The sequence below is a fragment of the Natator depressus genome, chromosome 23 (assembly GCF_965152275.1).
Source record: "Natator depressus isolate rNatDep1 chromosome 23, rNatDep2.hap1, whole genome shotgun sequence".
Lineage (NCBI taxonomy): Eukaryota > Metazoa > Chordata > Testudines > Cheloniidae > Natator > Natator depressus.
In genome coordinates this window covers 11,454,807-11,477,992 of record NC_134256.1, presented here as the reverse complement: position 1 = coordinate 11,477,992, position 23,186 = coordinate 11,454,807, and the positions used below count along the sequence as shown (strand labels likewise).

The following is a 23,186-nucleotide window of genomic DNA, read 5'->3' as shown; positions in this document are numbered from 1 at the left end:
CTGAGCCCGAATGTCAACACCACAATTAAATAGCCTTTTAGCCCAAGCCTGAGTCAGTGAGCACAGACAAGCCATGTGTGTCTAACTGCAGTGCAGACATACCCATTGGGTCCCATGAGTTAGGCGGCTAAATACCTTTGGGAATAACATGCTTGGAAGCTCTGTCTGAGTATAACAAAGATTCTGCCTCACTTACAGACTTGCAGAATCCAAAATGAACCATTTAATGCTGCAGCACATTCAATAACGTTTCCTTTGTGCTTTTATTTACAGAATGGTTGAAGATCTATTTCCACAAAGATGAGAATAAAAAAGAAAAAAAAATATTGAAAATAAATATCTGGGAAAATTGTAATTCCCAAGCAAATGCTAATTAGAAAGCAGTAAAAGGGAGGTAACTTTTAGTCGTTGCTGTTTAGGACAGGGTTCACAGAGTTAATAGGCCACTTTCAGCCCTTATATAAAATGGGGAAGCTAGCGGAGTTGACGTCTGAGCAATCGGCGGTAGATGGATTGCCGCAGCGTTGATCCCGGCTGTAGTGTAGACAAGCCCTATGACTACGACAGTTCCTTTGCTTTCACTCGGCACTGCTGCTAATCCCTGTTGTAGCCTTTCTCCTCCATCCCCTGTGCAATCTGCTTATACTTGTTGACATGGCCCATAGTTGTGCTTATACAGCCTCTTCTTCCCACAGGCTCAGGAGATCCAATATCTATTCCATGGCAGAGCAGCTCTGGAGCTTGTAGCTGGCATGGGCAGTTGGGCAGTTGCACCCAACAATGGAGAGCTACTAGATGTGCTTACCGGGCTGGGCAATCAGGAAAAGACATTTCAAAAAATTGCAGGGCTTTAAAGGGGAGTGGGTCCTTCAGTCTGAGTGACCCCTGTGCAGTGGCGTTAACAATTGTGACCAGAGTGTACAGTGTTGGGCATTGTGGGACACCTGCTGGAGGACTGTTAGGGATGATACAGGTAATGTATTATCTTCACTCATGCTGCACCAACCTCAGTATATCTACCATGGCTCAACACTGCTTGGGGAGCTGGTGTTACTATGTTGGCATAACGGGTACTTATATCAGTGGCAGACAAATTAAAATGTTTACACACACATGAGTAATCCTGACACAGGGGAAGGACCTTGGGTAAGTGTGTAAGTTTATTTCCCATTACAGGGATGGCGCCCCAACTTAGCAGGACACAGCTACGGACATTTCATTAATGTACTGGTACTAGAAGAGGTCCTGGTACAACAAAGAGACGTAGTGTTGTTATCAGCTTTTCATTCCCCTGTAGATTTAGGCCAGGGGCAGGGGCATGTGGGGCAGTTTGTTATGTACACAGGGATGTCCCTTGAAACCTCCTGAGAGATCAGAATGAAACGTTCATGGATGTTCCCTGCAATCCTTTCCCGAAAGTTTCTAGGAGTGACAGACTTTTGTGTTCTCCACAGTAGGACACATTGCCACACGACTCAGAGATCGCAGCAGCAGGCACTACGGCAGCACACATCACAGCAGCATACGGGCTCGGGGGCATTGGGATGCCAGCAGCAGCTGTGCTTTCTCTGCCTTTGTTACCCTCAGGAGTGAGAAACCAGCTAAAATCACCACTGCCTGTGGAAAATGGTGCCAGTATTCAGTGTCAGTGCCACATAGTTTCATGCAACCAAGCAATTCCCTCATTTCCTTCACCCCTAGCAGGTCGTACTCACTGTCACCTGAGCAGTGAGTGGTGCCATGCACAAGCACTCTGAAGCTGAACTGTCACTAAGCATGATTTGTGTAAAACTGAAAGGGAGCAAGGGAAGCAATTTCTAAATCTTAAGTTTTGCTTTCCATTGTGAGTATACTGACAATGGTAGTTCTGTGTGATTTATCTGCAGCTGCTGCCATTGAGGCCTTGGCGGATTCCCCCTCCACAGCTGTGGAACACCTGAGCCAGATGAGGCAAAAGAAGAGGACTGAGGGGACATATTATTGCTCTCTATAAATACATCAGAGGGACAAACACCAAGGAGGCATTAGTTAAGCGCCAATGTGGACACAAGAACAAATGGATAGAAACTGGCCGTCAACAAGTTTAGGTTTGAAATTAGTCAAAGGTTTCTAACCATCAGAGGAGTGAATTTCTGGAGCAGCCTCCCGAGGAGTGAAGTTCTGGAGCAGCCTCCCAAGGGGAGAAGTGGGGGCAAAAAACCTAACTGGCTTCAAGACTGAACTTGATAATTTTACGGGGCAGGGGGGATGGTACGATGAGACTGCCTACAATGGTATGTAGCCAATCTGAGAATATCTCCAATAGCTGGTGATAGGACACTAAATGGCGAGGGCTCTGAGTTACTACAGAGAATTCTTTCCCAGGTGTCTGGCTGGTGGGTCTTGCCCACATCTCAGGGTCTAACTGATCACCATATTTGGGACTGGGAAGGAATTTCCCCCTGGGTCAGATTGGCAGAGACCCTGGGTGTTTTTCACCTTCCTCTGCAGCATGGGGCACGGCTCACTTTCAGGTTTATGGTAGTGTAATTTGAGAATTTTCTGTAACTTGAAGTCCTTAAACCATGATTTGAGGACTTCAGTTATTCAGTCAGAAGTTAGGGCTCTATTACAGAAGTGGGCAGGTGAGGTTTTGTGGCCTACAGTGTGCAGGAGGTCAGACTAGGTGATCATGATCGCCACTTCTGGCCTTAAAGTCTATGAGTCTATGAGGAGGACATGTACTGTGATGGGTTGGATCACAGAAACCCCTTTGGGGTTGCCAACTCAAGTGCCAAGACTACTTCTGCCCCTGCTTTCCCTGTCAGCTTGGGACTCCAGCACCCTGTCTTGCTGAGCCAGACACACCAGTCTGCTCCAGTACAGACCCAGGGTCTGAACCACGTGCCCCAAAGCTGAAGACTTAACTGAAAGCAACTTAAGAAGTATTCCTGTCTTTAACACTCAGATGCCCAACTCACAATGGGGTCCAAACCCCAAATAAACTCATAAATTGTTTGCCCTCTATAACACTGATAGAGAGATATGCACAGCTGTTTGCCTGCCCCCTCCCCTCGATATTAATACATACTCTGAGTTAATTAATAAGTAAAAAATGATTTTATTAAATACAGAAAGTAGGATTTAAGTGGTTCCAGGTAGTAACAGACAGAACAAAGTGAATTACCAAGCAAAATAAAATAAAACACGCAAGTCTAAGTCTAGTACAGAAATAAAACTGAATACAGATAAAATCTCACCATCAGAGATGTTTCAATAAGTTTCTTTCACAGACTGGATGCCTTCCTAGTCTGGGCACAATCCTTTCCCCGGTACAGCCCTTGTTCCAGCTCAGGTGGTAGCTAGGGGATTTCTCATGATGGCTGCCACTTTTGTTCTGTTCCACCCATTTATATATCTTTTGCATAAGGCGGAAATCCTTTATCCATCTGGGGTCCCACCCTCCTTCTCAATGGAAAAACACCAGGTTAAAGATGGATTTCAGTTCAGGTGACATGATCACATGTCACTGTCAGACTTCATTGATTGCATGATTCATCTGATTGCAGAGCCATTGGCCATTATCTTTGAAAACTCGTGGCGAACGGGGGAAGTCCCAGATGACTGGAAAAAGGCTAATGTAGTGCCAATCTTTAAAAAAGGGAAGAAGGAGGATCCTGGGAACTACAGGCCGGTCAGCCTCACCTCAGTCCCCGGAAAAATCATGGAGCAGGTCCTCAAGGAATCAATCCTGAAACACTTAGACGAGAGTAAAGTGATCAGGAACAGTCAGCATGGATTCACCAAGGGAAGGTCATGCCTGACTAATCTAATCGCCTTCTATGATGAGATTACTGATTCTGTGGATGAAGGGAAAGCAGTGGATGTATTGTTTCTTGACTTTAGCAAAGCTTTTGACACTGTCTCCCACAGTATTCTTGTCAGCAAGTTAAAGAAGTATGGGCTGGATGAATGTACTATAAGGTGGGTAGAAAGTTGGCTAGATTGTCGGGCTCAACGGGTAGTGATCAATGGCTCCATGTCTAGTTGGCAGCCGGTGTCAAGTGGAGTGCCCCAGGGGTCGGTCCTGGGGCCGGTTTTGTTCAATATCTTCATAAATGATCTGGAGGATGGTGTGGATTGCACTCTTAGCAAATTTGCGGATGATACTAAACTGGGAGGAGAGGTAGATATGTTGGAGGGCAGGGATAGGATACAGAGGGACCTGGACAAATTGGAGGATTGGGCCAAAAGAAACCTGATGAGGTTCAATAAGGATAAATGCAGGGTCCTGCACTTAGGACGGAAGAACCCAATGCACAGCTACAGACTAGGGACCGAATGGCTAGGCAGCAGTTCTGCGGAAAAGGACCTAGGGGTTACAGTGGACGAGAAGCTGGATATGAGTCAACAGTGTGCCCTTGTTGCCAAGAAGGCCAATGGCATTTTGGGATGTATAAGTAGGGGCATAGCGAGCAGATCGAGGGACGTGATCGTTCCCCTCTATTCGACATTGGTGAGGCCTCATCTGGAGTACTGTGTCCAGTTTTGGGCCCCACACTACAAGAAGGATGTGGATAAATTGGAGAGAGTCCAGCGAACGGCAACAAAAATGATTAGGGGTCTGGAACACATGACTTATGAGGAGAGGCTGAGGGAACTGGGATTGTTTAGTCTGCGGAAGAGAAGAATGAGGGGGGATTCGATAGCTGCTTTCAACTACCTGAGAGGTGGTTCCAAAGAGGATGGTTCTAGACTATTCTCAGTGGTAGAAGATGACAGGACAAGGAGTAATGGTCTCAAGTTGCAGTTGGGGAGATTTCGGTTGGATATTAGGAAAAACTTTTTCACTAGGAGGGTGGTGAAACACTGGAATGCGTTACCTAGGGAGGTGGTGGAATCTCCTTCCTTAGAAGTTTTTAAGGTCAGGCTTGACAAAGCCCTGGCTGGGATGATTTAATTGGGGATTGGTCCTGCTTTGAGCAGGGGGTTGGACTAGATGACCTCCTGAGGTCCCTTCCAACCCTGATATTCTATGGTTCTATGATTCTATGATTCATTACCCACTTGCCAACACACACGTATACAGGAAGACTCCCAAGTAAAACAGAGCCATCTACAGTCAATTGTCCTAGTTAATGGGAGCCATTAAGATTCCAAACCACCATTAGTGGCCCACACTTTGCATAACTACAATAGGACCTCAGAGTTATATTTCATATTTCTAGTTTCAGGTACAAGAACGATATATTAATACAAATAGGATGACCACACTCAGTAGAGTATAAGCTTTGTAATGATACCTTACAAGAGACCTTTTGCATGAAGTATATTCCAGTTACATTATATTCACACTCATTAGCATATTTTTATAAAATCATATAGAGTGCAACGTCACAATGTTCAATGAAATCCTGCAAGCCAGTGCTGCATCAGACAATAAGCACATGGCCTGGAGGGTAAACACTGCTGACAGAAAGAGCAGAAAGGAGAAAGAACCAGGAGGCCCAGTGTAAAAGGGAGAGGAAGATGCACCAGGGCTTCTCCAGCAGTGAAACACAGAGGCTGCAGACTCTTGTGGACCTACAGATTCAATGATCCTGGGCTCACCTCCCTTTGCAGTCCATGGAGAACTCCACTGTAGCACCTCCCAATACCCCCTCAATGTTCCATGGGGTATCAGGAGCTGCAGAGCTACCCCTATCACTCCACCCCATGGGACATTAATAGGGTGACCATATATCCCGTTTTGGCTGGGACAGTCCCTTTTTAAGTCCTGTCCTGGCCATCCTGACTTTTGGGGGAAAGTGGGCATTAGTCCCATTTGCTCTTGCCAGTTTGATCAGTTAGCAAGAGAAAATGGGACAAATACCCAATTTTATCAAAAAAGTGGGACGCGGAGGAATGTGCAGGGGGTAAGTGGCAATGCCAGCCCCAGGGCAGGGCAGGGAGGGGGGCTCAGTTCAGCCCGCTGTGTGAGGGAGTGGGAGGGCTTGGGCTAGTCCCACACGGTGTCCCATTTTCCCTTTGGGAAATATGGTCACCCTAGACATTAAGGACAAGCATAGCTTCACATACACTGACCTGTGAATGCCACAGTTTTAGTATGTGTAGGTAAAATGGACACGGATGTTCTTTGCCCTTGAAAAGTTCCATTCTATTATTTTATTAAGTTTTTAATGTATTTGCTTTCATATTGCAGATTTTTTTCTTTTCACTTATTTTGTTACTGAATAAATGCTGTTATTTGGAACATAATTCATCTTTATTGGTTCACAGTATAGGCTGCAACTTGCCTAGCAGTTCTGAAAGCACCCACTTGCTTAATGTACAGTGTGACACAATTCATAGGATCAGTGACACAGTGTAATAATCATAAAGGTACAGCAAGTGCCTCAAAAATAATAGGTACAGTGACAGTGTTCTATTTATACACCAAGCACTACACAATTCCTAACACATCCCAAAACAGCAGAGATAGGTACAGCACAGCACAGTACAGTACAATACCATGAATCACTGTGGCTCACTATCAAAGTGCTTCTTCAAAGTGTCTCTGAGCTGTATTGCTCCACGCTGAGCTTTTCTAATAGCCCTTGTGTCTGGCTGCTCAAACTCAGTAGACAGCCTCCACCCTCCTCCCTGATGGCAACTTGCCCCCTTTGCTTCACAGCTATTATGCAGGACACAGCAGGCAGCTATAACCATTGGGATATTTTTCTCACTGAGAGACAATCTTGTGAGTAAACCACGACAGCATCTCTTCAATCTATCAAAAACTCATTTGGCTGTCATTCTGCACCTGCTGAACTGGTAGTTGAATCTTTCTTTGGGGGATGTCAAGGTAGCCAGAGTACAGGTTTATGACCCAGGGGAGCCAGGGGTAGGCTGGGTCCCCCAGGATCACCACTGGCATTTCAACATTGCCAGTGGTAATCCACAAGTTGGGAAAGATAGTCTCTGCTTGTAGCTTTCTGAAAATTCCTGGGTTTTCAAAGATGTGAGTATCAATTACAATTACAGACCGGTAAATCTAACATCAGTACTGGGCAAATTAGTAGAAACAATAGTAAAGAATAAAATTGTCAGACACATAGAAGAACATAAATTGTTGGGAAAAAGTCAACATGGTTTCTGTAAAGGGAAATCATGTCTTACTAATCTATTAGAGTTCTTTGAAGGGGTCAGCAAACATGTGGACAAGGGGGATCCAGTGGACATAGTATATTTAGATTTCCAGAAAGCCTTTGACAAGGTGCTTCACCAAAGGCTCTTATGTAAATTAAATTGTCATGGGATAAGAGGGAAGATCCTCTCATGGATTGAGAATTGGTTAAAAGACAGGGAACAAAGGGTAGGAATAAATGGTAAATTTTCAGTATGGAGAGGGGTAACTAGTGGTGTTCCCCAAGGGTCAGTCCTAGGACCAATCCTATTCAACTTATTCATAAATGATCTGGAGAAAGGGGTAAACAGTGAGGTGGCAAAGTTTGCAGACGATACTAAACTGATCAAGATAGTTAAGAAAGCAGACTGTGAAGAACTTCAAAAAGATCTCACAAAACTAAGTGATTGGGCAACAAAATGGCAAATGAAATTTAATGTGGATAAATGTAAAGTAATGCACATTGGAAAAAATAACCCCGACTATACATACAATATGATGGGGGCTAATTTAGCTACAACTAATCAGGAAAGAGATCTTGGAGTCATCATGGATAGTTCTCTGAAGACGTCCACGTGGTGCACAACGGCAGTGAAAAAAGTGAACAGGATGTTAGGAATCATTAAAAAAGGGAGAGAGAGTAAGATGGAGAATATCTTATTCCCCTTATATAAATCCGTGTTACTCCCACATCTTGAATATTGTGTACAGATGTGGTCTCCTCAAAAAAATATACTGGCATTAGAAAAGGTTCAGAGAAGGGCAACTGAAATGGTTAGGGGTTTGGAACAGGTCCCATATGAGGAGAGATTAAAGAGGCTAGGGCTTTTCAGCTTGGAAAAAAGGAGACTAAGGGGGGATATGATAGAGGTATATAAAATCATGAGTGGGGTGGAGAAAGTGAATAAGGAAAAGTTATTGGCTTGTTCCCATAATATGAGAACTAGGGGCCACCAAATGAAATTAATGGGCAGCAGGTTTAAAACGAATAAAAGGAAGTTGTTCTTCACTCAGCACACAGTCAACCTGTGGAACTCCTTGCCTGAGGAGGTTGTGAAGGTTAGGACTATAACAGGGTTTAAAAGAGAACCAGATAAATTCATGGAGGTTAAGTCCATTAATGGCTATTAGCCAGGATGGGTAAGGAATGGTGTCCCTAGCCTCTGTTTGTCAGAGGGTGGAGATGGATAGCAGGAGAGAGATCACTTGATCATTACCTGTTAGGTTCACTCCCTCCGGGGCACCTGGCATTGGCCACTGTCTGCAGACGGGATGCTGGGCTGGATGGACCTTTGGTCTGACCTGGTATGGCCATTCTTGTGTTCTTATGTTCATGCACCTTTCCTAACCAGCCCACATTGATATCAGTGAAGTGTCCCCAGTGATCCACCAATGTTTGCATATCCATGGAACAGTAGACCTTTCTCTTGGTGTACTCTGGGGCCAGGTGGATTTATGCCAAAATAGGGGTATGTGTGCCCTATATCACCTCACCACATTTCAGAAACCCTGTTGCTACAAATCCATCCGTGATTTCCTGCACATTGCCTAGAATCACAGTCCTCCATAACAGGAGATGATTAATGGCCCTTGAATTGTTTTTTGCTATGTTCTTCAGCAACTTGTCCATGAAGGACTTGTCCATGAAGAATTAATTGTTGCAGTACTTCCTGGAGGTCTGCAAATGCAGGATAATTGTGTGTCCTGTATTTGCAATGTTCATGGGAATGGTGCAGACTTCTGTAGGATCCATACGTCTGTCAGAGATGGCAGACACAGAAAAGCGCCACACAAGTTTGTGGGATTTTTTAAAACAACGTGTGAAAATTATGGGATGTGGATGGATTTAGGGGATGAAGAAGTTGCATGCTGGGAATTTGACCCCAAGCTCCCAGAGGTCCCTGCCTGACTCATTTCTACCCCCACAACACATATGAAAAGTTCCCAAAAGGCATTACGTCAGACAGCGTGACGTGTGGCACATTGGGGTACCTACGCATGGTGCGCTGCACTCTGCATTGACACAAGCCCTCCTGGTTAGTATAAGCCGTGCACAGAAGATACATTAACGGTGGTGGTTATGTGCTGACATAACTTGCATTAACCGAAGTTTGTAATGTAGACATGGATATAGGGAAACAGAAAGGGGCTGTTCAGAAGGGGAGATATAAACAAAGTGTTTCCTGCATCAGTTTCATTATATGATAACTATATGATCTGTAAATTGTAAATAATTTCCACACAGAGAGCTCTGGGACATTGGCATGAGAACATAAGAACAGCCATAAAGGGTCAGACCAATGGTCCATCTAGCCCAGTATCCTGTCTCCCAATGATAACCAATGCCAAGTGCTTCAGCGGGAATCAATAGAACAGGACAATTATTGAGTGATTCCTCCCCTGTTGTCAGGTCCCAGCTTCTTGCAGTCAGAGTCTAGGGGTTGCATCCCTGACTGTACTGGCTAATAGCCATTGGTGGACCTATCCAGGAACTTATCTAATTCTTTTTTTGATCCCTGTTATAGTTTTTGCCTTCACAACATCCCCTGGAAATAAGATCCACAGGTTGACTGTGTGTTGTGTGAAGCACTACTTTCTTATATTTGTTTTAAACCTTCTGCCTATTAATTTCTCTGAGTGGCCCCTGCTTCTTGTGAAGGGGTAAATTATCACTGCACCATTTCCAATTCTAATGTATCTGTTTTGAGATGAGGTGACCAGAACGGCAAGTGGTATCCAACGTGTGGGTGTACCGTGGATTGATATTTCGGCTTTATGATACTTCCTGTTCTGGTCCGGTCCCAAGATAGGTATATGTGTTCCATCTATCATCCCACCCAGTTAGGGAATCCCATTGCAGCAAAGCCATCCACTATGACCCGCACATTTCCCAGAGTCACTACCCTTGATAGTAGCAGCTCAGTGATCACGTTGGCTACTTGTATCACAGCAGCCCCCACAGTAGATTTGCCCACTCCAAATTGATTCCCGACTAACCGGTAGCTGTCTGGCATTGCAAGCTTCCAGAGGGCTATTGCCACTTGCTTGTGAACTGTGAGGGCTGCTCTCATCTTGGTATTCTTGCGCTTCAGGGCAGGGGAAAACAAGTCACAAAGTTCCATGGAAGTGCCCTTACGCATGCAAAAGTTTCGCAGCCACTGGGAATCATCCCAGACCTGCAACACTATGCAGTCCCACCAGGTGGCGCTTGTTTTCTGGGCCCAGAATCGGCTTTCCACAGCATGAGCCTGCCCCATTGCCACCAGGATGTCCAAATTGCCTAGGCCCATACTTTGAGAGAAGTCTGTGTCCAAGTCCTCATCACTCTCGTCACCATGCTGCTGAAGCCTCCTCGCCTGCTTTTGGAGGTTCTGGTTCTGCACATACTGCAGGATAATGCGCGAGGTGTTTACAATGCTCATAACTGCCGCAGTGATCTGAGCGGGCTCCATGCTTGCCGTGGTATGGCGTCTGCAGGAGAGCAGGAGAGCAGAGTTGCAGCAGAAGGTGGCTGACGACGGATGCCATGAGAATAGATATTTATAGACAACAACGAGAGGACCTGCGAGGTGGATTCATGAGAGTAGGAGAGCAGAGTTGCAGCAGAAGTGGTGGAGGATGACTGTTAGCACCGCGCTAACATTTTCTGAGGAAGAATGCACGTACCTGGGAGCCCATGACAAACAACATGGAGAAATTCGCTATTGAGACAATAGCAGCAGAGCAGAGTTGCAGCGGAAGCGGTGGATGACGACGGTTAGCAGTCCTACTGCACCGTCTGCTGAAAGCAGTATGGGGTCTGCATGGAAAAAAGGCGCGAAATGATTGTCTGCCATTGCTTTCACGGAGGAAAGGGCGACTGACGACATGTACCCAAAACCACCCGCGACAATGTTTTTGCCCCATCAGGCATTGGGAGCTTAACCCAGAATTCCAATGGGTGGCGGAGACTGCAGGAACTGTGAGATAGCTACCCATAGTGCATCGCTCCGTAAGTCGATGCTAGCCATGGTAGTGAGGATGCACTCTGCCGACTTAATGCGCTTAATGTGGACATACACAATGGACTGTATAAAATCGATTTCTAAAAATCAACTTCTATAATATCAAGCTAATTTCATAGTGTAGACATACCCTTACTATCTATCCCTTTCCTGAGGGTGCCTAACATTCTGTTAACATTTTTTGACTGCTGCTGCACACTGAGCAGATGTTTTAAGAGAACTCTTCATGAAGACTCTTTCAATGTAAGTACAAAAATTTCAGCAAACTGAAATTTCCTCATGGAAAATGTTGATTTTGAGGAAACCCCATTTTTTCTGAATTGTTACCATTTAATTTGGTTTAGATCAAATGTACCTTCACATTTAAAGAGCGAGGTCACATAACAACCACACTGTTTAGGTGGGATGGTATTAAAATTAAAAATTGTCACTTTAAATTCTACTGGGTTTCCTGGTCCTGCTTGCAAGAGTGGGCTCTGAGTGGAAGTGTGCAATATGGATCTTCGGCAATCAGTCTACTATCGGGACAGTCTGGATCAAGATGGGTTGAGTTGTGCCTCTCTGCCTTAGGTAGCAGTCTGCTGGATCTATTTCTGTGTTTTCTTGTTGAGTGTTAAATGTCTGGATTCAAAGATATAGAGTGGTGTTAAGTTGCAACCATCTAGCAAGAGTAGGGTTTCTTTCTAACTCTGTGTATGTGTGTTGTGAGCATAACAGGGAGAGTCTTGCTCTTTGAACCTTTGCACTTTTTTGCATACCAGCTGCAGTGAGTGAAACTTGCACTTTGATTTTCCAGAAGGGAGACTGGTTTCTGTTTCAGAGAAAGAGAGAAGAGAGTGACTTCCGATCAATGCTCTTACTCAACGGGATATTCCAGAAGGCACTCACAGAGTCTGTGATTATCTTCAAAGTGAAAATGTGAGTCAATTTTCATACTTTTTTTCTAAATAAGGCTTTGTTCCATTGCTACAAATTGAAAGTTTTGTTGTTGAAGTTCCTATCTTATAGCGTTATTCTATCAGCACATCGATCAGCAAAAGGATGGTATTTATGAAAAAATGAGTATGATCAAAGAGGCAATTAAGTCTAATAAAACTTTAATAATGAGTAACTTCAGCAACCCTCAAACTGGCCAAATTTCAGATGTTACAAGCTTTCGAGTACAAAAGAGGAGAGACAATTCTCGTACTGCCCAGAGTAACACACACATACAACAAAGGTAGCAGGTAGACAAAGGGTAAAATAGCATGTTGAAACAGCCAGGTTCACAATGATAATTGACCTGAACTGATTCCTTCAGAAAATAGAAATCAAGCTCAAGCAAAGACAATGTCGTAAAGGAACATAAAATATGTCAGATAAAATATCCTCTATGTGCAGATTATTCAGTAATGGCTATTACAGGGCTCTTGCACCTTGTCAGATCCAACATGGCAATTGCTATTTTCCTGTGTCTCCTTGATAGTGTTTAGCTTTTTTCCTTGTCCTGATAATAAATAACAACATCAACTATTTTTTCAGGAGTATCTCAAGTATTCTTTCCATCACACCCACTGAGGGCTAGATGTGGTTAAAACACATCCTCCAACTTAGGTCACAAACGTCACTTTCTACCTTTTTCTCCATATCTGATTATAAATAGGTGGATTCTTAAGATGTACGTTCATTTCGGATTTTCTGTCAATTTGCTTAATTTACTTGTTTATTTTCTGTTTGTCCAATTAAAGGTCTGTTGGGAACATCAGCCTGTCAACAAGGACTAGGTGATTTTATTTTTTCAGGTCAACTGAAACAGTTGGCACACTTAGGTTGAACTTGGTGAATAGCTTTTGCTGAAAAAAATGGTATAAAAATTACTGAAAAAGTTGAAATGTTTTGTTTTGACTTTTTGTAAATGAAACATTTTAACCTTTCATTTCAAAATGCTCTTTCATGTAAATATTTGCTAATTTAATTAAACCAAAACACAAAAAGGTAAAACACTCAAAAAACAAAATGAAACATTTTGTTTAACTGTATTTTTTCAGGGGAGCGTCTTTCTGACACCAAATTGAAAATCTATTATTCACCCAGTTCTGCTATTAATTGCAGATATTAAAAATCACAGAAATATCTGTACAGTGCCATCTCATTTAGAGAATGATTTAAATTAAAATAACAATTTTTTACGATAGCAGTGCTATAGGTGTGTTTGACATTGTATAGAAACCAAAGAAAAATAAGACCTCTGTCCTGATCAGGGCAAACAATCCACAGTTGTTTTGAAAACCTAAAATAAATGTTCTCTGTTAGTAAGTAGCCCATATAGAGAAGAAGCAGGACCGGAGGGATGCTGTACATTTCTCTTCACTCAAAAATGGCTACATAAGGGCTCGTGATCACAACTTTTATTTGACCACTTGAAGAAAGAGTGAATGATTGTTATTGATATAAATAATATGAAACATGCAAACCACAGTATTTTCATCCTTCAGATTTCTCCTTCAAAAAAACTCAGGGGTGGTTCAGCATCCAGGGAGCCGAAATCACAATTATATAATTGTTTCCTAATGTTCCACATGCCCCCACCCACACCCAAGTGTTTGTTTTGTTCTCTTGCTTCATACGTAGAGTATAGACCTGTTTGGGCAGGTATTTTATTTTATTTTATTAAATACATGTGTACGCTGCCTAGCCCTGTCAGGCTGTTGCTAGGTTGCACACAGTACAAATAAATAATAATAATTAAAACACTGAAAATTTAATATATGTAGCAGATAAAAAGTGGGGATTGTGGTATCCCTAATTTATTAAATAATAATAAAATTAATAAATTATTAAGACACGTTAGATTCATAGATTCCAAGCCTGGAAGAGACCTCTGTGTTAATCCAGTCTGAGCACCTGTGTAAACAGGCCAGAGAATTCCACCAGCTGATTCCAGCACTGACTCTAACATGGTTGAGCTGGAGCAGACCTTTTAGAAAGAGACATTCGGATTTGATTTAAAGAATCCAAGGGAGGGAATCCGAGTGATTGGGTCAACTCCCAATACCCCAGAAGGTATGGGCAGCTGTTCCAATGATTAATTACCCTCTGTCATAAATAGAAAGGGAAGGGTAAACCCCTTTAAAATCCCTCCTGGCCAGAGGAAATCTCCTCTCACCTGTAAAGGGTTAAGAAGCTAAAGGTAACCTCGCTGGCACCTGACCAAAATGACCAATGAGGAGACAAGATACTTTCAAAAGCTGGTAGGAGGGAGAGAAACAAAGGGTTTGTGGGTCTGTCTACATTTTGTCTTTGCCAGGGATAGACCAGGAATGAAGCCTTAGAACTTTTAGTAAGTAATCTAGCTAGGTATGTGTTAGATTATGATTTCTTTAAATGGCTGAGAAAAGAATTGTGCTGAATAGAATAACTATTTCTGTCTGTGTATCTTTTTTGTAACTTAAGGTTTTTGCCTAGAGGGGTTCTCTATGTTTTGAATCTAATTACCCTGTAAGGTATTTACCATCCTGATTTTACAGGGGGGATTTCTTATTTCTAATTCTATTTTTATTAAAAGTCTTCTTGTAAGAAAACTGAATGCTTTTTCATTGTTCTCAGATCCAGGGGTTTGGGTCTGTGGTCACCTATGCAAATTGGTGAGGCTTTTTATCCAACATTTCCCAGGAAAGGGAGGGTGCAAGTGTTGGGAGGATTGTTCATTGTTCTTAAGATCCAAGGGTCTGGGTCTGTAGTCACCTAGGCAAATTGGTGAGGCTTTTTACCAAACCTTGTCCAGGAAGTAGGGTGCAAGGTTTTTGGGAAGTATTTTGGGGGGAAAGACGTGTCCAAACAGCTCTTCCCCAGTAACCAGTATTTGTTTGGTGGTGGTAGCGGCCAATCCAAGGACAAAAGGGTGGAATATTTTGTACCTTGGGGAAGTTTTGACCTAAGCTGGTAAAGATAAGCTTAGGAGGTTTTTCATGCAGGTCCCCACATCTGTACCCTAGAGTTCAGAGTGGGGGAGGAACCTTGACACCCTCATTATTCAAAAGCTGTATCTTAGTTCCAGCTTGAATATTTCTGGCTTGAACTTCTAGCAGCTGGTTGCTTTTTATGCCTCTGACTGACAGATTCAAGAGCCACCCAGCGTTAGATATCTTGAGTCTCTCTATCTCTCTAGGTATTTGTAGACAGGAACAAGTTCTTTCTTTCTTTCTTTCTTTCTCTATTTGTGTGTGTATATTATGGTAGGGCCTAGGAGCCCCAGTCATGACCAAGTACCGCATTGTGCTAGGTGCCCTGCATTACTTATTAGATGTACCATGGCAGTGCTAGACGCCCCAGTCATGGATTATGACCCCATTGTGCCAGGCCATGTACAAACACAGAACAAAAAGATGGTCCCCGCCCTCAAGAAGTTACTTTCTAAATAGAGACGACAGACGAGGGGGGGAGGGGTAAAGCACACAAGCAGAGGGGAACAAAGAGAGAGTAGCAAATAGTAGTTACTGCTACATTGGATTTTTTGGGAGAGGAGGGTTAGTTAGGCAGAGGATCAGCTAAAGGGCAGAGGGAGGGGACACTGAAGGGAAGAGTGGTAAGGGGGACAGGGCAGGGGAGAAGAGGGCAAGAGGAGCAGTAGCAGATTACCACACAGGCCAACAGGGCCCATGCCCAGGGGCCCCAGTCAATTTGGGGGACCTCGCAGGCCAGCATCCTGGCCCCGCCCCCTGCTCCTCCTCTCCCCCCCCCAGATATTGCCCTGCCACCTTGCTCCTCCTCTTCCCCCTGAGACCTGTCCCCCTGGCCAGACCAGAAACTGGAGTTGTGGTCGGGTGAACATATTCCCCTGCCCTGCACGGAGCTGCCCTCCTGCCGCTTTCTCCCCCCTCCATCTCCCACACAGAGCTGCCCCCCCAAGCCACTCTCTCCTCACCCCTCCATCTCCTGTGTGAAGCTGCACCCCCCCTGAACTCCTCTCTCCTCTCCCCTCACTCCCGCATAGATCTGCCCCCCCGCCTCTCTCTACCCGCCTCCACCTGCCTTGTGGATCTGGCCCCCTTAGCCCTTCTCCCCCCTCCCCATTTTACACATGGGTGTAGTGAAACACACAGAGGTTAAGTGAATTCCTACAATCAAGCACAGAGTAAATATAGTATCACTTCTAATTAGAGAACTCAAGCGTCCTGACTCCCAGTCCCCAACACTTACAAACAGACAATACTGTTTTAATGAAAACCCTCATGTTTCAGCTATTACAATATTTGGCACTTAGGCAGAGTTCTCTGGCATAATGCTGTATTATTTCTACAGACAACTGCAGCTGTCCAAACTCACTCACCTGAAACTGCAAGCTCCAGTACCTCTGTCACAAGTATCAGCAGGGTTATTAATTCAAAACCAAACAATTTATTGACAAGGTGACAAGTTTAAGATAGCCACAATTTTAGTGCATTGAACCATTTATTTCCATTCATATTTATTTTATGCTGCCTTTTTAATTAGTGTTTTAGATTCTTTGACATGTAAAGAGACAAGGTTTCCACCCTGAGCAGCTTACAATCTAGTATTTTTCCAACAAATATATAGTTTATATTCAGTGTTTTTAAACTTCAGTCTGCTTTATAAAAGCTAAATAATTAATCCTCATGCCTTGCTGGGAGATAAGTAAGTAAAAATCATTTTATAATGTGGAAACTCAGAGAATGCAAAGTTACGAAACAAGCAAAGATCACCTAGCAAGGAGGAGAACTCATTTTTCTGGCTCCATGGCCTGTGCTCAGATGCTCTGACTACATAAGCTTCCCAAACAACTTAAAAAGGAAAAATTACATATCGGATCTAAGTTAAATAGGAATAATTGAAGTATTTTAAATCGTAACATGTTTTTTCTTTATCAAACCATTTACAATCAGATAGGCAGTTCTAAGTCATTTAAAACAATAAAGGCAGTAAAATAAAGTGCAGCAACTGTGCATGGTTCCTTTGTTGTCTTCACTAAATAGGTGGTTTTCCCCCATAGCTGTTTTTTTAAAAAGACTTTTCCAGCCAGCCCAGTTGTCATAAATGTAAAGGGAAGGGTAACCACCTTTCTGTATACAGGCTATAAAATCCCTCCTGGCCAGAGGCAAAATCCTTTCACCTGTAAAGGGTTAAGAAGCTCAGGTAACCTCACTGACACCTGACCAACATCACCGATGAGGGGGCAAGATTCTTTCAAATCTGGAGGTAGGGAAAGAGGCTTTTGTCTGTCTGTGTGATGCTTTTGCAGGGAACAGATCAGGAATGCAAGCCTTACAACTCCTGTAAAGTTAGTAAGTAATCTAGCTAGAAAATGCGTTAGATTTTCTTTTGTTTAATGGCTTGTGTCATAAATATAAAGGGAAGGGTAAACACCTTTAAATCCCTCCTGGCAAGAGGAAAAACCCTTTCACTTGTAAAGGGTTAAGAAGGTAGGATAACTTCTCTGGCACCTGACCAAAATGACCAGTGAGGAGACAAGATACTTTCAAAGCTGGAGGGTGGGGGAGAAACAAATGTTCTCTCTGTCTGTGTGATGCTTTTGCCGGGAACAGAAAAGGAATGGAGCCTTAGAACGTAGTAAGTAATCTAGCTAGATATGTGTTAGATTCTGTTTTGTTTAAATGGCTGATAAAATAGCTGTGCTGAATGGAATGTATATTCCTGTTTTTTTGTCTTTTTGTAACTTAAGGTTTTGCCTAGAGGGATTCTCTATGTTTTGAATCTGATTATCCTGTAAGGTGTTTATCATCCTGATTTTACAGAGGTGATTCTTTTACTTTTTCTTCAATTAAAATTCTTCTTTTAAGAACCGGATTGCTTTTTCATTGTTCTTAAGATCCAAGGGTTTGGGTCCGTGTTCACCTATGCAAATTGGTGAGGATTTTTATCAAGCCTACCCCAGGAAAGGGGGTGTAGGGTTTGGGAGGATTTTGGGAGGAAAGATGTTTCCAAGCGGGTTCTTTCCCTGTTATATATTTGTTAGACACTTGGTGGTGGCAGCAATAAAGTCCAAGGGCAAAAGGTAAAATAGTTTGTACCTTGGGGAAGTTTTAACCTAAGCTGGTAAAAATAAGCTTAGGGGTTTTTTCATGCAGGTCCCCACATCTATACCCTAGAGTTCAGAGTGGGGAAGGAACCTTGACAGCTTGTAAAATAAGCTGTGCTGGAGGGAATGTATATTCCTGTTTTTGTGTCTTTTTGTAACTTAAGGTTTTGCCTAGAGGGATGCTCTATGTTTTGAATCTGATTACCCTGTAAAGTATTTACCATCCTGATTTTACAGAGGTGATTCTTTTACCTTTTCTTTAAATAAAATTCTTCTTTTAAGAACCTGATTGATTTTTCATTGTTCTTAAGATCCAAGGGTTTGGGTCTGTGATCACCTGTACCAATTGGTGAGGATATTATTATCAAGCCTTCCCCAGGAAAGGGGTTGTAGGGCTTGGGGGGATATTTTGGGGGAAGACATCTCCAAGTGGGCTTTTTCCCTGTTCTTTGTTTAAAACGCTTGGTGGTGGCAGCATACTGTTCAAGGACAAGGCAAAGTTTGTACCTTGGGGAAGTTTTTAACTTAAGCTGGTAAGAATAAGCTTAGGGGGTCTTTCATGCAGGTCCCCACATCTGTACCCTAGAGTTCAGTGTAGGGAAGGAACCGTGACACCAGTACATTATATATAAGCTATCTAGGCTTTTCTCTGCTCCCCTCTCACCCTCACTCAGATTCATTCCTTCCCTATTTGAATGGGCCTTTTAGACAGCCAAAATTTCCCCTCTCTTTTATTTGTAAACACACCTTCCCTTCTAGGGACCCCCGAACCCCTCTCTCCCCCCTCCCCACATGGAGCTGCCCCCCCAAGCCTCTTTTTCACAAAACTGGGCATTTGTCCCATTTGCTCTTGCCAACTATGATGGACAAATTACCAGTTTTGCCAAAAAAAAAAAAAATCAGGACGTCTGGGGCAGGGCTTAAAAATGGGACTGTCCTCACCAAAACAGGGTGTATGGTCACCCTAGACTGTACTAAGAGCTGCCCAGGCAGCCTGGGCAGCGGTGGGGAGCCTGCCCTGGGTGAGGAACTGGGGTGCCAGAGAGCAGCCCTTGGCCCATGTCCCTGCTCCCCAGGTCGTGCCATCTAGGACAGGTGGAGGGTCCAGGGCTCCCCACAGGAGCCCAGACTTTCTGGGCAGCTCTTACCATGGCCTGGCTTGAGGCCAGGCCAGGAGGCAGGGCCATGGGGGGAAGGCAAGGAGCAGTGGGAGGGGCCCCATGGCGGGAGTGTGGGGGGCCCAAATGTTCTTTGTGCCCAGGGATCCAATAAATCTTAATCAGCCTCTGAAGAGGAGTAATACTGAGGGGAAGAAACTAGGACACTTTGGTAACCTACATAGACAGCACTGCTTTATTCTCTCACTGTAAAGTAAGTTTTCCAGACCTTGAATCATTCTTGTCACTCTCCTCTTGAATCCCTACCAATTTTTCAACATCCTTTACAAAGTGTGGACACCAGAACTGTGTCTAGTAGTAGTCTTACCAGTGCCACATATGAAGGTTATGTTAGTGTTTATTTTTTATATATTGATATCTAGATCTTGATATAGGTAGGTAGATATATGTATAATGATTCCATGGGTACTTAGCAAAATATACTGCATGAGCAATTCCTATTACAGGAAAACAGGTATGTGTAGGTTTAGATTGGCATTTACTGCAGATATGGTATATGGCTTCCATGTCCTATTTTCTGTAACTGCCCTTCTAAAGTTCACACAAACCTTTGAGGTATTTAGGCAATAAAACAGGCTGTTCTTAAGGTTAAATAATAAACCATATCAGGCAAAATACTTGTAGCTGATAAGAACTGGCACAGTTATAAAGCCCAGGTCTGACCACACAAAACAGAGCATAGCCCTTTATGGGCAAAGTCTGCTGTCTGCTCTGCAGTAACTGAGGAAACGCTCTGCACTGGAACTAGGTGCAATCCCTTTGGGTCTAGGACCGGGTGTGGGGAGAAGGAAGAGCACAAGCAATCCATCTTCTTATTGCCCTGTGTAGCAGTGGGGCAAAATGTCCCTTTGCAAACAACTGTTTATAAATGAATTGACACTTACTGTCTTTCTCCTGGACCTCTCCTTCCTTATCTACCAAGTTACCTATATGGCTTCCACCATTGTAATACCTGATCATGTCCCAAATATTTAAAAATAGAAACAGCAATTCTCTTCCTTCTTTCCCAGCCTGTAGTATGACTCGATTTTAGGGATATTTATTTTTTCTGCATGTGTATGTGTGAGGGTTTGTTCTGTGTCTCAATGTGCATGAAGAATTTCTGGTGGAAAATCTATGGAAAAGAAAGGAGCTTTATATTTAGTGAGGTCTGTGCTCATTCTTGTCTTCTGTCAGTATGAGTTCTATACCCTAGGTCTGGCTCCCATGGAAATGCTCTCTGCTGAGCTCATGAGGCTTCCTCTGTCTGTTGATACTTTCACAGTTCCATTACAGCAGAGCAGTATTGGTTGGTCATTGTGATAGAGAGAGAGAGGAACTTTCTATTGTGTTCTACTCAGTTTTCGATACTAAACCCATCACCCAAGTATCTGTGAACGATGGGTACGATAGAGGGTTGCATGGAGGCCTTGCGTATCATAGAATCATCAAAAATCAGGTTTGGAAGAGACCTCAGGAGGCCGTCTAGACCAACCCCTGCTCAAAGTAGAACCAACACCAACTAATTCATCCCAGCTAGGATGTTGTCAAGCCGGCCTTAAAAACCTCTAAGGATGAAGATTCCACTACCTCCCTAGGTAACCCATTCCAGTGTAGAAAGAATAGTAAATATGGCAGGTGACCAGCTTGGCTTAACAGTGAAATCCTTGCTGATATTAAACAGAAAAAAGAAGCTTACAAGAAGTGGAAGCTTAGACAAATGACCAGGGAAGAGTATAAAAATATTGCTTAGGCATGCAGGAGTGATATCAGGAAGGCCAAATCACACTTGGATTTGCAGCTAGCAAGGGATGTTAAGAGTAACAAGAAGGGTTTCTGTAGGTATGTTAGCAACAAGGAGAAGTTCAAGGAAAGTGTGGGCCCCTTACTGAATGGGGGAGGCAACCTAGTGACAGAGGATGTGGGAAAAGCTAACTCAATGCTTTTTTTACCTCTATCTTCACGAACAAGGTCAGCTCGCAGACTACGGCACTGGGCAGCACAGTATGGGGAGGAGTGACCAGCCCTCTGTGGAGAAAATAGTGGTTCAGGACTATTTAGAAAAGATGGACGAGCACAAGTCCATGGGGCCAGGTGCACTGCATCTGAGGGTGCTAAAGGAGTTGGCAGATGTGATTGCAGAGCTATTGGCCATTATCTCTGAAAACTCATGGGGATTGGGCGAGATCTCGCATGACTGGAAAAAGGCTAATGTAGTGCCCATCTTTAAAAAAGGGAAGAAGGAGGATCCAGGAAACTACAGGCCAGTCAGCCTCACCTTAGTCCCTGGAAAAATCATGGAGCAGGTCCTCAAGGAATCATTTTTGAAGCACTTTGAGGAGAGGAAAGTGATCAGGAACAGTCAGCATGGATTCACCAAGGGCAAGTCATGCCTGATTAACCTAATTGCCTTCTCTGATGAGATAACTGTCTCCGTGGACGAGGGGAAAGCTGTGGATGTGTTATTCCTTGACTTTAGCAAAGCTTTTGATATGGTCTCCCACAATATTCTTGTCAGCAAGTTAAAGAAGTATGGGCTGGATGAATGGACTATAAGGTGGATAGAAAGCTGGCTAGATTGATGGGCTCACCGAGTCGTGATCAATGGCTCCATGTCTAGTTGGCAGCTGGTATCAAGCAGAGTGCCCCAAGGGTCGGTCCTGGGGCCGGTTTCGTTTAACATCTTCATTAATGATCTGGAGAATAGTGTGGATTGCACTCTCAACAAGTTTGCAGATGACACTAAACTGGGAGGAGTGGTAGATACGCTGGAGGGTAGGGATAGGATACAGAGGGACCTAGACAAATTAGAGGATTGGGCGAAAAGAAATCTGATGAGGTTCAACAAGGACAAGTGCAGAGTCCTGCACTTAGGACGGAAGAATCCCATGCACCGCTACAGACTAGGGACCGAATGGCTAGGCAGCAGTTCTGCAGAAAAGGACCTAGGGGTTACAGTGGACGAGAAGCTGGATATGAGTCAACAGTGTTATTAGGTTTCCTCCCCCATTCAGTAAGGGTCCTACACTTTCCCTTACCATCTTTTTGTTGCTAACATACCTGTAGAAACACTTTCTGTTACCTTTCTTGTCTGTTGCTAGCTGCAATTCCAGTAGCAGTTTGGCTTTCCTGATTGTGACAGGTTGAATCACAGAAACCCCCTGGGGAGCTGCCACCTGATGTACCAAGACTACTTCTTCCCCTGCTCTCTTTTCTTCCTTTTGTCAGGATCCTGAACTCAACCATCTCATGCGCACTGCTGCCCAGGTTGCCACCCACTTCTACCTCCCTTACCAATTCTTCCCTGTTTGTGAGCAGCAGGTCAAGAGGAGTATGGCCCTTGGTTGGTTCCTCCAGCACTTGTACCAGGAAGTTGTACTCAACAGTCTCCAAAAACTTCCTGGATTATCTGTGCACTTCTGTATTGTTCTCCCAGCAGATGTCAGGGTGACTGAAGTCCCCCATGAGAATCAGGGCCTGTGATCTGGAAACTTCTGTTAGTTGTTCAAAGAAAGCCTTGTCTACCTCATCCTCCTGGTCTGGTGGTCTATAGCAGTTGCCCACCATGACATCACCCTTGTTGCTCTTGCCTCTAAACTTAACCTAAAGACTGTCAACAGGCTTTTTTTCCAGTTTCATACCGGAGCTCTGAGCAGTCATACTGCTCTCTTACATACAGTGCAACTCCTCCACCTTTTCTCCCTCGCCTGTCTTTCTTTAACAGTTTATACCCATCCATGACAATGATCCAGTTATGTGAGTTACCCCACCAAGTCTCTGTTATTCCAATCACATCATAGTGCCTTGATTGTGCCAGGACTTCCAGTTCTTCCTGCTTGTCTCCC

The 23,186-nt window shown here is 43.8% G+C and overlaps 1 protein-coding gene across 1 annotated transcript in view; it reads left to right on the top strand.

The window, feature by feature from the left end:
- Positions 1-11,611: 11,611 nt before the first annotated feature.
- LOC141976360 (butyrophilin subfamily 3 member A1-like) overlaps positions 11,612-23,186 on the top strand; it is an 85,815-nt gene continuing 74,240 nt past the window's right edge. The window contains exons 1-2 of the mRNA XM_074937310.1: positions 11,612-11,718; positions 11,945-12,066. The gene's annotated coding sequence lies outside the window, so the exon portion shown is untranslated. The remainder of the gene's footprint in view (positions 11,719-11,944; positions 12,067-23,186) is intronic.